The sequence below is a fragment of the Corapipo altera genome, unplaced genomic scaffold (assembly GCF_003945725.1).
Source record: "Corapipo altera isolate COAL_440 unplaced genomic scaffold, ASM394572v1 1, whole genome shotgun sequence".
In the NCBI taxonomy this organism is placed as follows: domain Eukaryota; kingdom Metazoa; phylum Chordata; class Aves; order Passeriformes; family Pipridae; genus Corapipo; species Corapipo altera.
In genome coordinates, this window is record NW_020884873.1 from 21,051,373 (window position 1) to 21,065,600 (window position 14,228).

Below are 14,228 nucleotides of genomic sequence, written 5' to 3' on the forward strand. Positions count from 1 at the left end.
AGCTTATATAACTTAAGACTTGCTGGAGTACAAAGACCTAGGTATACAACAGATGTACCAATGAACACATGGATGAATGTGCTGTGGATACAAAATGATGATGTTACTTCTCAGAATCACATTTATTCTGCTTCTCCTGTGGACTACACACGTCTTCTGCTGGCAATACATGTGGCTCCAGCCAGCAAGGCTTCCTCATCCAAAACTAAGCTTAGATCTTCTTTCCCCCATTACTGCAGTGTGATTCCCCCTCCTACACCTCATTTGCACAGGGCATCTACATGTTTGTCTAAGCATTTCATTAGCATATTCAAGACAAACCCCTAATAGACTTGAATGTGATACACACAGATGTAAACAAATAAGCCTAGACAAGTAAACACAAGTATACCTGTGCGGTTTGCAGCAGGTTTTAAACAAATTCCCAGAAAGAAGATTAAAGTTCATGACACCTTTAGCTGTAAGAAAGTGAATCGTGCTTGTTAATCCCTTCTAGCAGTCCACTCTCCCCTTCAAAGGCTGCCATGTTACTTATGTCATGAAGAGAGCTTCCCCAAAGGAGTCTCAACTGTAGCCTTCTGCCAGATGGAGCTATTCCAGGAGTCAGATATTATCTCCTGGCTTGTGCTCCTTCACTCAGCGTGGGTAGTGCAAAGGTGATGGAGCTACTCACATCCAACAGGTAATTGAGGACTCTCCATGTGGTATAATTCTGCTATGAATGAGTTTACTCCATCTGCTTTTCCCTCTGATGTAGGTATGGGGGCATGCTCAAGGCAGTCTGAGCACAGAGCTTGGTATGTTGGGCTCCAGCAGTCTGGAGGGGACTGAAACTTACAGAAAAGCTTAGACTGGTAGAGAAATGAAAATATGCCATGAAGCAGAATGTCCAGGCAAGTAGTTGCAAAGCTGTCTTGAATATTTACTAGAATAAAAATTATTTGTTTCATGGACTGGGAAACCAAGGGTCCTTTCACCCCTTCATCCAGCTCTACATAGCATGACGCCCATAGGCCTACCAGCCTAATACCCCACCACACACAACACTTGCACCACTCCCATCCTTCCTCCAATGGCGTCATACCTCATGTGTTTAAGATGCTTTGACATCTCTGAGACTGCAATTGCTGTGTCAAAACTGGTTCACAAGTTCTTAGGGAGCAGGGGCTGACAGATAATCCAAACACAAGGGCATGATTTTCTTGGGACTTCTTACCTGCATGAAATCAGAAACCTTTCTTGTTGTCTGCAGTTACCTTGCACATAGTGTGACAGAAAGCAGCCTCTGAGGCAGTAGTGAGTCTTTTGTGAGCAAATCTTTCCTATTTAGCATCCTCAATGGCTTTACCACCAACAGTTTAATCACCTTAGAAAGCCATGGATCCCTCTGACAGTAAAGGACACTACCTAGAATTACCTCATCTGCTTCTTCCTGTGGCTATATTGTCAGACATTATCAGCAAATATTTGCTTGTTATAGACTGTCATTTGGGGAAAAAACATGCCAGTCTTCCTGCCTTCCAGGTAACTAATGCTTTGTTGTTTATCCAGCAAAGACCATCTTGCTCAAATTGTTCTTTCTGTGTATATTGCTCATCCAGACAGGCTGACAAGTGACAAGCTGCACTCACAAGCACAAGTAATTCTGAGTATATAAAGGAGCAAAACCTTTGTATTTCAAATGGCACGAGTTTGTTTTCTCATTGTCCCCATCTGCTTCTTCCCATCTCATGGTTCATACAGAGGGTAGGGTAGGATGAATATTTCTGACAATGAAAAGCCTTATTGTTCCTAAAAGAATAAAACCTCTGCTGTACTTTCAGACAATGAGGGATTTTGGAGCAGGAAAATTCCATGCATTTCAATCACTCTTTCTCAGGTTCAGTATAAAGTGGTAAAAAGGTTCTACCTAATGCTTTAAGCTTCAAGTGCAAATTCACTTTGAAAATATTAAGAAACATTCTATACTTTTGAGAAAACATCAGACTTGAAAACGGGCAGAAGCCTTTATTTTATTTGGTCAGAGTAAAGATAAAGGTAGGTGTTCCAACTGAAATGCAGACAGTACCTGCCAACTTTTATGCCGCTCTCTGAAAAGCACTGAGGGATCACAGGCTGAGACTGCCATGTAAAGCTGCAAAACAATGTTAAATATGCATTACTAGAAAACAATATTTTCAGTACAGTAATGTGTCTAATGAGTGGTTTAAACATAATTATGAACTATAACAATAATAAATTATACAAGAAATATCAGTTCTTAATTAATGGCCTATTATTTTGGTAAAAGTGCAGCTGCTTTATACTTTAGGTGTATAAATTAAGTCTGTCATAAAGTATGGTTACATTTTTCTAATATTTGAGCATTGTAAAGGAGCCTCCATGGCTAGGTGTTATTTTACTTTTTCTGTTCAAATTTAGATACTTTTTTTTAAAGCAGCAGATGAAGTAGGCTCACTCTTAAACAACAGAAACCTTTTATGTTCATATATATGAGACATAAACAACTGAGAATTTGAAGTCTTTCTAGCAATCAGTATTAATATGAATCATGCAGAAAAGTGTCTGAGTCTATTACACACTGTTCCTCTAAACACCGACCGTGTGTTAGAAAAGCTACTTCAACTGCATTTCGACCTCAAAGTCATTTGCTGAAAGATAAATTATTTTGTTTCAATCCTTAACAACTAAGAACCAAAAATTTATTTGAAAGTGGTTTGTGCTGGCTTAAATACTGATGTTTTCTCAAAAACATGAAAACGCATGTTGTGCCTTTCTCCCATAAGGTTTGGCTTTCTCGTGCTGTAATTCACAGCAACATATAAGCCTTTATTTCTTTTCCTATACAGGGAGTCGTGTAACTCAGAGTGTTTTCCTGTTGTGACTGAGAAGATGAGGAATTATAAAAGACTAACACTACAATTTAACGCTTCAGAGAAACAGTGTATATCATTACTCCTCTGTAGCCAAGCACACTAATTAATATTTATTGCACCTGTCAAACCAGTAGCCGTGGTCAATCCATTGCTGCAGCAGTTCAATGGGAGGCTGGGCACCATATTTCTCCTTGGCAGGCATGTTTAGGTCATCAACAAAGACAAAAGCCCTTTTCCCCAGCGGAGCACTATAAACCCTCTTCTTTCTCCTGCAAAATTAAATCATTAATTTTATTCATGTTAATTTTCATCTTACTTTGAAAAAGCAGCAAAAGAGAGAGAGAGGGAGGAAGAAGAAAAGAAGAGAAGAAAGAAGGGAAATCACACACTTTCAGGGGAGCCTGCCTGACATTATTATTAGAACCAAGTCTTTTGGAATCCATGACCTTTTATTTTTATCAGATGTGCCGTAAAGGTCACAGAAACATGGGGAGGACATAGTTATAAATCCACATGGAATTTAATCAAAGGTGGCACGTTGTTCTGAAGTAAACAAGCTAATAAAACTATTCCAGTTTAAACTAAGAAAAAAAAGGAAAAGAAAAAGCCTTTGTTAAAGACTGTCAACAAAACTCTGATGAACTTGAATGTATCAATGGAATTAATTAGGCAAGAAGGACTATAATAAGCGAATTTTGGTGTTGCACCTACAGTAGGCTCTTTGGCACCCCGAATAAAATGCTTTTATTTCTAGTCCTGGACCTTGTTCCAAAGCATGTTGTGGTGCACAGTGTGCTGCTGGGGAGATGCATTCACTCCAGCTAATTACAAGACAGTGATAACTTCAAGTAAAGGTAGCTACAGAGCAAATTGCTCCAGTTCTGCCTGCCTGTACCCTGATTACACCATGAACACTTGTAACACTGTGAAGTAACAACACAAAGGGAAGAGAGCTGAGATATGACACCCTGTATTTCTGCAAGTACTATGACAACAAATTTTAATTGTAGGCTTGGTTGGGGAGTCAGAAAAAGAACAGTGTGCTCAACTGTGGGTACTGTGTAAACTAAGGAGTCGAAAGATATTTGTTCAACTTTTTTTCAGGCTGGATTTGTGCTTAGTCCCTGGGAAATGTCTAACACACCTAAGACATGGGAGGATCTGGCAATGCAAGGACAGGAGGCAGTGTTGAAATGCCAGCTACCAAGAGCGAAAGTGGTAAAGCAACCTGAAAACCTATTGGTTAGAAGAGGAGTAAAACATTTGCTGTTTTTGGAGATGCAGCCCAGTCCTTTACGAGTCCTTGCAAACACTGAATCAGATGCCAAGACTTATAGAATACATTATAAAATGGTCAGTGAATAGGTGTTTTAATGTTATAGATGTATATTAATAGCATCATGCTTCTCCCTGCAAAACACCGTGAGCTGGGTTTTCAGTAGATGTACAATACTCAGAGAAATAGATAAATGCTTTGAAAATCTTGCTGGCTGTCTAAATAACTCTTTGAAATAAGAACTGGCTGTCAAAGCTACTAAGGTACATTTGAAAATCACTTTAGCAGTTACATGACTCAACAGATGTCTACATACCTTAGGAAACACAATCCTTTATGATTAGGTATACAAGTACAGATGTATAAATATTTTGTCTCTTACACTAAGGCTTGTTATTCAGATGGGTCTAGATCCACCAGTAAGATTTAGATCATGCGACACAGCTTTTAGGCACTCTACCTTCTTAAGGAAACCACAACCCCAAGCTGGATGCTTGAGGCTTCTCCATATAATGAGAAAAACAGGTTCAGAGCCACCACCTGCCAATGCTTCTATACAAGGACCTTGTCCTCCAGGAGACTGCAAGTATCAGAGCAAGGCAAAATCCCACTTTTTAAAGGAGAGTTAGGCACCCCTCTGCTCTCTTTCCTCATAAGCCCATCTAATGGCTTACTGCTTAATACAAGAAACAGGAACTGTGCCAACCCCAGGAAAATGCCTTGGGTAGGCATTTCTCAGCTCTCTTGAGAAATGGCATAAACCCCTGTCTGGGTGGAGGAGTGTCCTGAGCCTGGGCCCTCAGCTCCCAGGAGGTAGGCATGGGCATTCAGGGAGCCAGACTCAGAGCAGGGGAGGCAGTCTGCACATGCTGGGGGTGCTGAAATGAGCACTAAGTGCCGGCATCTGTCTTGTGAGTCTAACCTATATTTCTTGGCTCTTTAATTCCTCTGCAGGGTTTATTACGTGAGGCTGGTGAAATGTATCAAGAACTACACTGTGATCTGACTGTGGAGAGAAGCCATTTTCCCTGTGCAAATAATTATAGAACTAATTCTAGGGTCTTTTGTCAGCTGTCTCGCCTCCCTTAAATGCTGTTTGATGGTTGTAGTGCCATAAAATGGGTCCAAATAATACTTGAAATTAATACAGTTTGATTTAGATGACCATTTATTTTACAGCCCTAGTTAAAGTGTCAGGGAGATTTAACAGAAGATAAACTTTGTATTTGGCCCTTTATGCTAGAGTAATTCTAGCAGCTCAAAGCCATGTTTTGAGGGCCTAGTGTTAACAGTATTTTCCATTTTTCCTGACAAATGGACTGTAACTTAGCCATCAGTTAATTACTGACAGATAGAGGCAATACATCAGATACTATTTGTTATCAGAGAATCACATGAATTGGATGCAGAAAAGGCTTCTTATGTCATTCACATACCTACCAATATGGAGCTGGTTTGTATTCTATATATCTGTACAGTTCATTTTACATGACCTAAGAAATGCTGTCTTCATTGTTTCTCCTGGAGTCTATTCATTAACAGAAGTTTTTTTTCTAATACGCAGCTTCAATGTTCATTATCTCATTATGCTTCACAATGAACTGAATTCAGTGCTTTCAGCATATAGTCATAATTTTTACCTATCAGCTGGAAGTGTACTCTACCATATGAAAACGTCAGAATTATCATACAGCTACTGCCTGATAAAACATTACTCAAATCCTGTAATGTTTTCAAATCTTGAGCTATTAATAATTTAACATAATTAATTCAAAACACTTCACTCAGTGTGAACCAGAGAGAGACGATGGGGAAATGATGCATATTCCATCTTTCAAGGGTGGAATTAAATATGGAAAACAAGGAAAAGATAAAGAGCTGCCAACACTTACTTGGAGTGTAATTCACCTGTTTTGAACTTGCTATAAATTTCACGTTTCTAAGATTTTCAACTAACTTCACAGGCATAAATAAAAAAACCTCTTTCCCCTATCACAAGCAAACAATTTAACATGGTTAGAGCTGTCTGTCAGGCATAACAAGAAAAGAAACAAATTAACAAATGGGGGAGATTCTTCTACAAAGAGAAGTAACAATTAAGAAAATGAACATTTAAAATGCAATAGATGGAGACTCCTTCCTCTTTTTGTTAATGCTTATCAACAAAGAGTATTGTATTGCTAATGCTTTTGCTTGATTAAACCTTCTTTAAAAGCATATTGTTGTTGCTCTTTTCATGATGGGGTTGCTTTTTAAAATTTTATTTATTTAAATCAAGGCTGGACCCAACCTTTGTTTTCCTGGTTGGAAATTCTTGTTCGAAAGAACTGCAGGTGCTAAATTATGGCACAATACACAGCAGCTGCAGAAGTGCACCTGGAAAAAATTAGGCTAGTAATGAAAATTTCACCTGAAAAGTGCCAAATTGGAAGTCTCAGAGATTGAATACTTCCATTAAGCCACCACTCAGGAACAAACCAAGTAATAAATATTGAAACTTTCTCTCTTTACTTTGACCATGAGGACTTATTTCAGGTGTATTTTCCTCTCTGTTTGGGGAAAGAAGGGTAGAACAGAGAAAGCATGTTCATCTCTCATCTCGATTAAATCCCTAGCCAACCTCCACTGCCAATAGAGGTACCAATTAGTGCTAATTGTAGTAGACAATAATAGTGTAGACACCTGTCACTATCTGTTGAGCTGGAAGCATCAGTAAATTCACAAAGGCCACCAAAAAAACACCTGGAATAATAATGATTATCATTTTGATACCCACCCAGCCTGAAATTAAACTGTTGATTCTGAGGTAAAAAGCTGAGCAATGCTTTCTGAAGGTACAATAGTCTAATAAAAATAATGCACACACACATATATAGTTTTTTATTTCTGAAACACATGAGAAAGGATACAGAACTGGTTACCATAGCAACAGTGCTTCCTGCACTGCATGGACCAACTATCCTCAATATTTTGGAGCATTACAATGGATTCCTGCTTTATAAAAAGAAGTTAAATACTGTCCCCCTGCTCCACGACAGTGGCAGGACCTGTGTGGGTAGAATGATGAACTCCAGTCTGTCCTGATCTCTTCCACAGCTGACACATACATCACTCATGCCCACATAGGTCAGTGTTCAGGTTCTACTATTTCACATGTAATAATGTTATAATTTTTATGCAATATGTCACAACGTGATGAAAGGTAGCCACCTTTCATTCTGACAAAAAGCATGCAGAGTCTGTCAGCTTCAGCACAACAAGGGCAGTTCAAGGGCTGAGCCTGAGTGCTGTTTCCAGGACACCAACCAATTATGTGATGTAAGGCATTCCATTAAATGCTCCCTTCCCTCAAAGTGGTTGTGGGAAAGACAAAACCCCTATGATGTGAATCATGCTAAACCAGCCATTCAGACACAGGACATGTGCTGCCTGTCTTGAGAACGGCAACCAGCACCTGTTGGTCTTGGGGGAATTTGTAATTCCTGCAATTATTCTGCAAGCACTCCAGGCACACACTGCAAACACTACTAGAGTGATAACAAGCCCATAAAACACTGAACGGTACAGATTACATGTAAGCATGATAGAGAAAAATTAAATCCATTAAAAATCCCTGCCAGGCTGTGATTAGCTATTATTATTTTTTAATTCATTATAATATACACTGTGCATAAGAGAAAAGCTAACAAGTATAAATGAAAGGGAAGTTAATAAACACATTCATTTCCATTTTAACTTAGGCCTTTTGACTGGAATAAACGGAAGTGGTAACTCATCTAGATGAGTAAGATATGTTCTAAAACCCACTGGGTGAGGGAGCCCTACAGAAATACCAACAGGATGCCATTTGTGCATGGCTTTTCTTTGGCAAGGGAACTGCCTGCAGTACTCAGAGGAGGTCATCTTTCCTTGCTATGGAACATCTGGACAGCCATGGATTCTCAAGCAATTTCCTTGCATTGAAGGAAATGAGGGATTGGGAGTTTGGAGGATTCCTGCAAGCTGTTTTCTGCTTGAAGCTGAGCACAAAACAAATACATAGGAATATGGAGAAGCCCTTGGGAAAGCCTTTCCCCAAAGACAGATATGTTTCATTTTCAGTTCACAGAGTATCTTTTTGAATTTCTGCATGTTGGGAAATCTGCCACAAAGCTTCTCTCTATATTCTGATCTCTCCTAAGGCTGCATCTTGGGGCCAGCAACATGCATCAGCTCCAGCAGTGCCTGATGGGACCAGTGATGCTCATAAGCATGGTTTTTTAATTCATCCCTGTCTTGGAGGAAACACAGGGAAGGTTTGTGTTAATCACTAACTCTCCAGGGAGAACTTGTATCTGGAGTTCCCTTTGCTCACCAGAGGGCCATGCAGACAAACATGAAAAGGTGCTAGTTTGCTCCTTGCCTTTCAGTACAGCACTTCATATTACTGAAGCAGGCATGATGAAGCGATGTGCTTAACAGTGCAACCTATCTACATGCTCTGTGGAGAATACTGCTGCAGGCAGCTAAGTTTCTACTCAGGGGCCTGAGTGTACACCCTGAAAAGACCCTGTCTGTGAGTGAAGTTACTTGGCAAAGACATCCCTCTTCATTTCAGGAATTAATTAAATGTGGTCACCAAGGCATGGTGAAAGAGCTCAGCAAAGAACTTCAGAGCAAAAGCTGTAATCAAACTACGGAAATCACTCAACCCACATTTACTCCAGCAGGTGAGGAAATATAATCTGCTCTGAGACAGAGGCAGCACAAGAAAAGCTCCACAGAAAGAGATGAAGTTTTTTCTCCAGCCCCTGAAGAGCATCCTCCCCCATCTCATGTTCCAGGTCAGAGTATTTTGACTGACACAGAAGAGGGTACACTGCAGCCCTTGTCTTCCCCTCACTGCCCTTCAGCAGTGAGAGTTTGGACAAGTTACAAACCAAGCAGACACAGGCAAAGAATTGCAGGGTGTCCTTCCTCACTTATCAGTTGAAAGAAGGGAAGGCCAATCTTTGGCATGAAGGATGAAAGAAATCTCATTTTTGAGAGCACACTGTGCACTGTTAGACCCTTTAGGTATTTGACTGTTTAATTCAGCATGTGACTTCAGGAATGTAGTCAGACCTCTGGTGTTCATTTTCAGTCAGTTGACAAACTGCCTGAAAGTTTGAGTCATTTGATCAAATACTTCATTAAATAATCACTGGCTGAATCACACTGACAGATCCAGGTTGGGTTCTCCTTTAGCTGATTACTTTGTAGACTAGACTAGACTAAGAAGTTGCTTTGTGTTTAATGTAGCTTAAGTGTCTCTTTAATCAGGCAGTTTGGCAGTCCTTATTACACTGAAGGTACATCATGCACCTGTGAGACAGTGGATCAGTAAAAGTATTATTACATTATTTTGGGTTGGAACTAACTGAAGCGTTTGTTTGTGGAAGGGTGCATAGAACACACATGGCAGCCTGGGAAATCACATGGCAGAGCTCATGGAGCCTGCATGGAGCAGCTGTCAGTCAAAAGGGCAGCCTGGGAGCTGCCCACACCACACCCCCTGTAACCTTTGACTCAGTCTCTGATTGACTACATCACCCCTCACACCCGCCTGGAGGCACGCAGTGCTCAGTGCCAGGGGTCCGGTCTGGGAGGATTGGCCACAGAGGGCCAAGGCACATAAATACAGGAGCACGTGGGCTCCAGCTTGCCTTTTCACTAGGGAGGTGCCATCGCTATGTGCAGCCAGACTTCCATGAGACTCTTCGGTGGTAGTTATTTTTCTCTTAATATCTTTTGTTAATCACTTTTCTCTCTCTTTCTTTACTCCTGTTTCTTCTCTTAATAATTTTCTTTCTTTGGTCTTTTCTTACTTACTTGTTTTGGGTAACACAAAACCAGTGGGTGGATTCTGCTAAGTTATGTGGTTTGGCGTGTGCTGGGTCAGTACTTTGAGGAATGCACTACTTGGTTGTATGTTACCCCTTTTAAACTTTTGCCAAGATCCTTATTTCCTTCTAAAATTAAAAGTATCTCCTGAGAAAAGTGTGTGGTTTCTTTTCTTTAGGCTATTTTAAGGTATTAAGAATGAAAGGCTCTGCAAAAGTTCATTGGCAAAACTTTTGGAGTCTTGTATATTTTTAAAAGTAATACTCTCAGTTAAGCTTGGGGCATCGGGACTGAAAACCATGACCAACTCTCTCCTGTCCCCTCCTCTGGGGCCACCGTCTCTCTCTTCCCTGGTCTCGGTTGATGACTGTCCAGATGGACCTATATTCATTTGGCTTTCTTCATCTTACTCCAGTATTTCTGTGCCCCCAGGAGAGTCCTGCACCCTGTGCAGGCTTACTCTTGGACCTTACCCCTGAGTATCTGCATTGGAGATATTTTGGGGGGGTTTCCCTAGTGCCATGTTCATCCACAGCATTCTCTTAATAGCTAGACTGCATTTTTCCAGTTGTTTTGACACATCTAACTTTCACAGCACCCACCTCAAGACGAGAGCCACCGACACCGTGTGGATCAAGTTAAGTGCTGTGTTATTCTATCATGGGCTTTTAGAACACTAGATTGTGTTGATTATTACATAAACACAACATGCTTTGTGCTGGGGCTTCCAATTTAGCCCCATATGTTTAGCAGTTAAAAAGTCAATAAAATACAAAAAATGACCTTTATTACAAAAATAGTTTCTCTGTTCTTTGCTTTCACAAGTATTTGCAGTCAACTAGAAATACAGTTTGATTTCATTCCCATGAAGTGCTTGTAGATGCATATATTAAGGATTTGCTTACTGTGAGTAAATATTTCTGCAGTGTTCACTATCTGCTTCAGTTGAGAGGCCTGGGAAACTACCCTACCAGTTGTACTACTATGATCCTGGCCTCTAACAAATAATCCAGAATGATCCCAAGCATAATCAGGGAAGAAACCTCTTCTAGTCCAAACTGGGTAGTTGGTGTTTATCACTTAGAAAAGTACATTTCTTTCACATGGTTTTGAAACACCACATTGCAGGTGCTTCAGCAGCTTTTGGCTCAGAAGCAGATATGAAAAGAGCATGAGAGGCACTTTTTCAAAATATTTAACAGTTTTACTAGATGTATATTACAATTTTCAGAATCTATGTGTTCTCACTCATTTCATAGTTGATCCACTGCAATCCATCACCCAAACAGGTGGACTTTTCAAGCACTTTTATGAACTGGAAAACCCAAATGCTAGTAATCAAAAATTGACAAGTTTTACCATTACTGTGTTGAACTAGCAGTTTGCTAGAATCTGTTCTGCTCTTGCATATGTACTTTGATAAATTGACAACAGTCCTCTCCTGAGAATTTTTCTCATTTGAGAGAAAATTCTTATTTTAGTGTGGGCTAAAATAATGCATCTGCCTCAGAGAGTTTATGGTGACCTTGTCAGGATTGGGAGTGATCATTTTTGGATGTCTAGTTATTCCAAAACTTCTATGTAGAGTACCTTAACAGTCTTTTTAATGATGGACTTTGAAAACACAGCCTATAGAAAAATACAAATATAAAACAAAAATATATGGAGCAAGTGGCTTTATCTTGACTACCCAGAGATTAAAATGATCATGACTTGTGAACCCCTCAGTAAGTAGTCTCATGGCATTTTATAGTCCTTTGTATTGTTGGTAGGATACATTTCTCCATTCACTAGAGTCTGTCAGTTGTCATAATAACATTTATCAAATGCCAGTGTGGATAAAAATGTATTCTTTATGTAGTTCATTTATGTTACAGCTGAGTCAAATTCTTAGTTTTGTTTGCGCAGGGAAGCTACAACTACTACAGTAAGTTTTAGCACCAGTAAAGACTCACGCTTGCACTGACTTCCAGTACTTTCTCTTAATTTTTTTTATTAATTTATTTTTGCATTCATTGACGTGTGATATTGCCCATGGATCTCATTTCTGGTGCTTGCAAATACAAAATTTGAGGTTTCTCTAGGCTGTCTGGCAAACTATGCTCTCCGTATTGAAAAGTGAAGAACATGGTATGAGCTCCCTTTTATCTTGCCAATTAATGTTTGACTTGTTTGTCTGCCATGTGATGAATTAACAATGCATGATTTAGATACTGAAGAGATAACCATTTTCTAGATATAATCCCCTGGGTGCTCCCATTCTTCCAGTTGATCTTTTTGCCCTCTATGTGTTGGTGAGTACCATATATAGCCTACTGCTCAGATCTTTCCCTAACAGATGGCTCTCTTTACTAGTTGGGACTCAATCTGGTGATTCCCTTTAATGTGCTTTAGACTGAAGAATATCCAGGGATAGGCAGCTGATTCACCTTTCTAAAGCAAAAATGGCTAAGATGGTGAAGTTAAACAGATGTGCTTTCTGGACTATGTGCTGTTCTATATACCACATAAATCAGAATATTTGTCAACATCAATTAAAGTGTGGTTACCCCAGTAATAAACATTACATAGAGAAACAAATCAGCTTTCATTTATTCTGTCAGAAACGGAAGGAAAGCATTTCATAATATTTTGTGGATAATCTCTGAGGAGTAAGCTAAGCACAATTACATATTTGATTTTAATTAAAACTCTGGATACCCTTCGAGTTTCGTTAGGAAGATGTCCTGGGTATGATTAGCTGAGACTTGTGCTGAGAAGTTAATTTGACATATAACATATTTTTCATGAGGTAACAGTCACAGAAAGTTATGTGTAATAGCTATCTTTCCCAGGCCTGTGGGGGCAACAAAAAGTAATGGCTTATCCTGAAGCAGCAACTTCTCTGGTAGGAAGCACATCTGCATAACAGTCCCAATGGTGCTCACAGTAATGTCATTAAGCTGAGAGAATAAAAGAAAGAACCAAAAGATGCAGATAAAGGTGTTTCATTATACACTGTACACAAAACAACAATAGAACTCAGTCATAAAATAATTTCAGGTCACAATAAAAGCAAAACCCACAGAAAATACCTGGGAATGACAAAGGAGTTACAGTTTATGAGCACTGGGCTGGCTGGAATTGCCAAGCTAGAGACTTAAGCACAAAAGAGCGCTAAGAAATCCTGTTTGGTATGAGGGAGAGAGGCTATTATACCCAGAGCTGGTAATGAGAATGCAGTGTCGTTAACTGTTTTCTTTTACAATATTTGACACCAGGATGGCTTAATGCTATGTTGTTTTCTCTTCAAGCTACAGTTTTCCTTTGCAAGAGTGTGAGAGCAGAATTCTAATGTGAGTATACACTGGGAAAAAGGGCCTTGCTGCTCTGCTTTGTCTTTTTCAATCTCTTACACTTTAACTGGAAGGTCATTTCATTTATTACACACAGAAAAGGGCAGGAGTCAGGCTTAAAACTTGGTATGTACTCGTATATCAAACTGGCACTTATTTTGTTCTTCCCTATGCAGCTTACCTTCCTGCCCTCATCACTGCTATAGGTGTGTGTGTCTGGCTAGAGAGAGGTCAGAATGATCTCATTGCATGCAATCCTCCTTCGCACCCTTCCAAAAGAGTTACCTTAACTTGGGGTATTGGTGGCAGAATTGTTCTGCTGTTCCACAGGACATTTTCTAACCTCAGCAGCTATTCCTCTGCATGAGAAAGCTACAAGGAATGTGTGCTTCATGCAGCAGGTTCACAAAGCAATTTCATCTGTTCACAGCTGGCTTATTAAGGGAATCTAGCAAATGACAGTATCACTGAAGCATTATGTTTCCTGCCCTTTTCCTTTTGAACATAGCTTTGATAATGTAACCACTATAAACTGATTGAAACCAATTGCTGGGGTTGATAGGTTGTCACTTATGTTTCCTGAAAACCAGAAGTTATTCACAGTCCCCTCTACTGGGGTCCAAATATGTACTTTCAGCAACCACAGCTGCAAGTACCTCATTTTCCGTGCTTGTCCAGGGCTGCATGTAGTGCCTTGTCTGCACTGCCTGCCCCAGTGTGTGGGCTGGCAGCTCTCCTCCCAGCTCAGCCTGGCCACAGCACAGCTACCAAACTGCCAAGCAGCCAGTGGTACAGTACTGTACCAGGCTCTGGTACAGTAGCTCAAGGTGTGGAAGTGCAGAGAACTGAAGAAAAGACCCCTCTTATGTAATGCTGTAT

At 40.0% G+C, this 14,228-nt stretch overlaps 1 long non-coding RNA gene across 2 annotated transcripts in view; it reads right to left on the reverse strand.

The window, feature by feature from the left end:
- Positions 1-1,126: 1,126 nt before the first annotated feature.
- The window catches only part of LOC113956997, a 61,708-nt gene continuing 48,606 nt past the window's right edge, over positions 1,127-14,228 (reverse strand). Inside the window, exons 2-4 of one of the 2 annotated variants that reach the window (XR_003531047.1) lie at positions 2,996-3,145; positions 2,069-2,134; positions 1,127-1,216 (exon numbers count right to left, since the gene is read on the reverse strand). This is a non-coding gene — a long non-coding RNA (uncharacterized LOC113956997). Of the gene's footprint in view, positions 1,217-1,987; positions 2,135-2,995; positions 3,146-14,228 lie in introns of those variants that run through there. The other variant, XR_003531046.1, reaches the window with a different exon arrangement.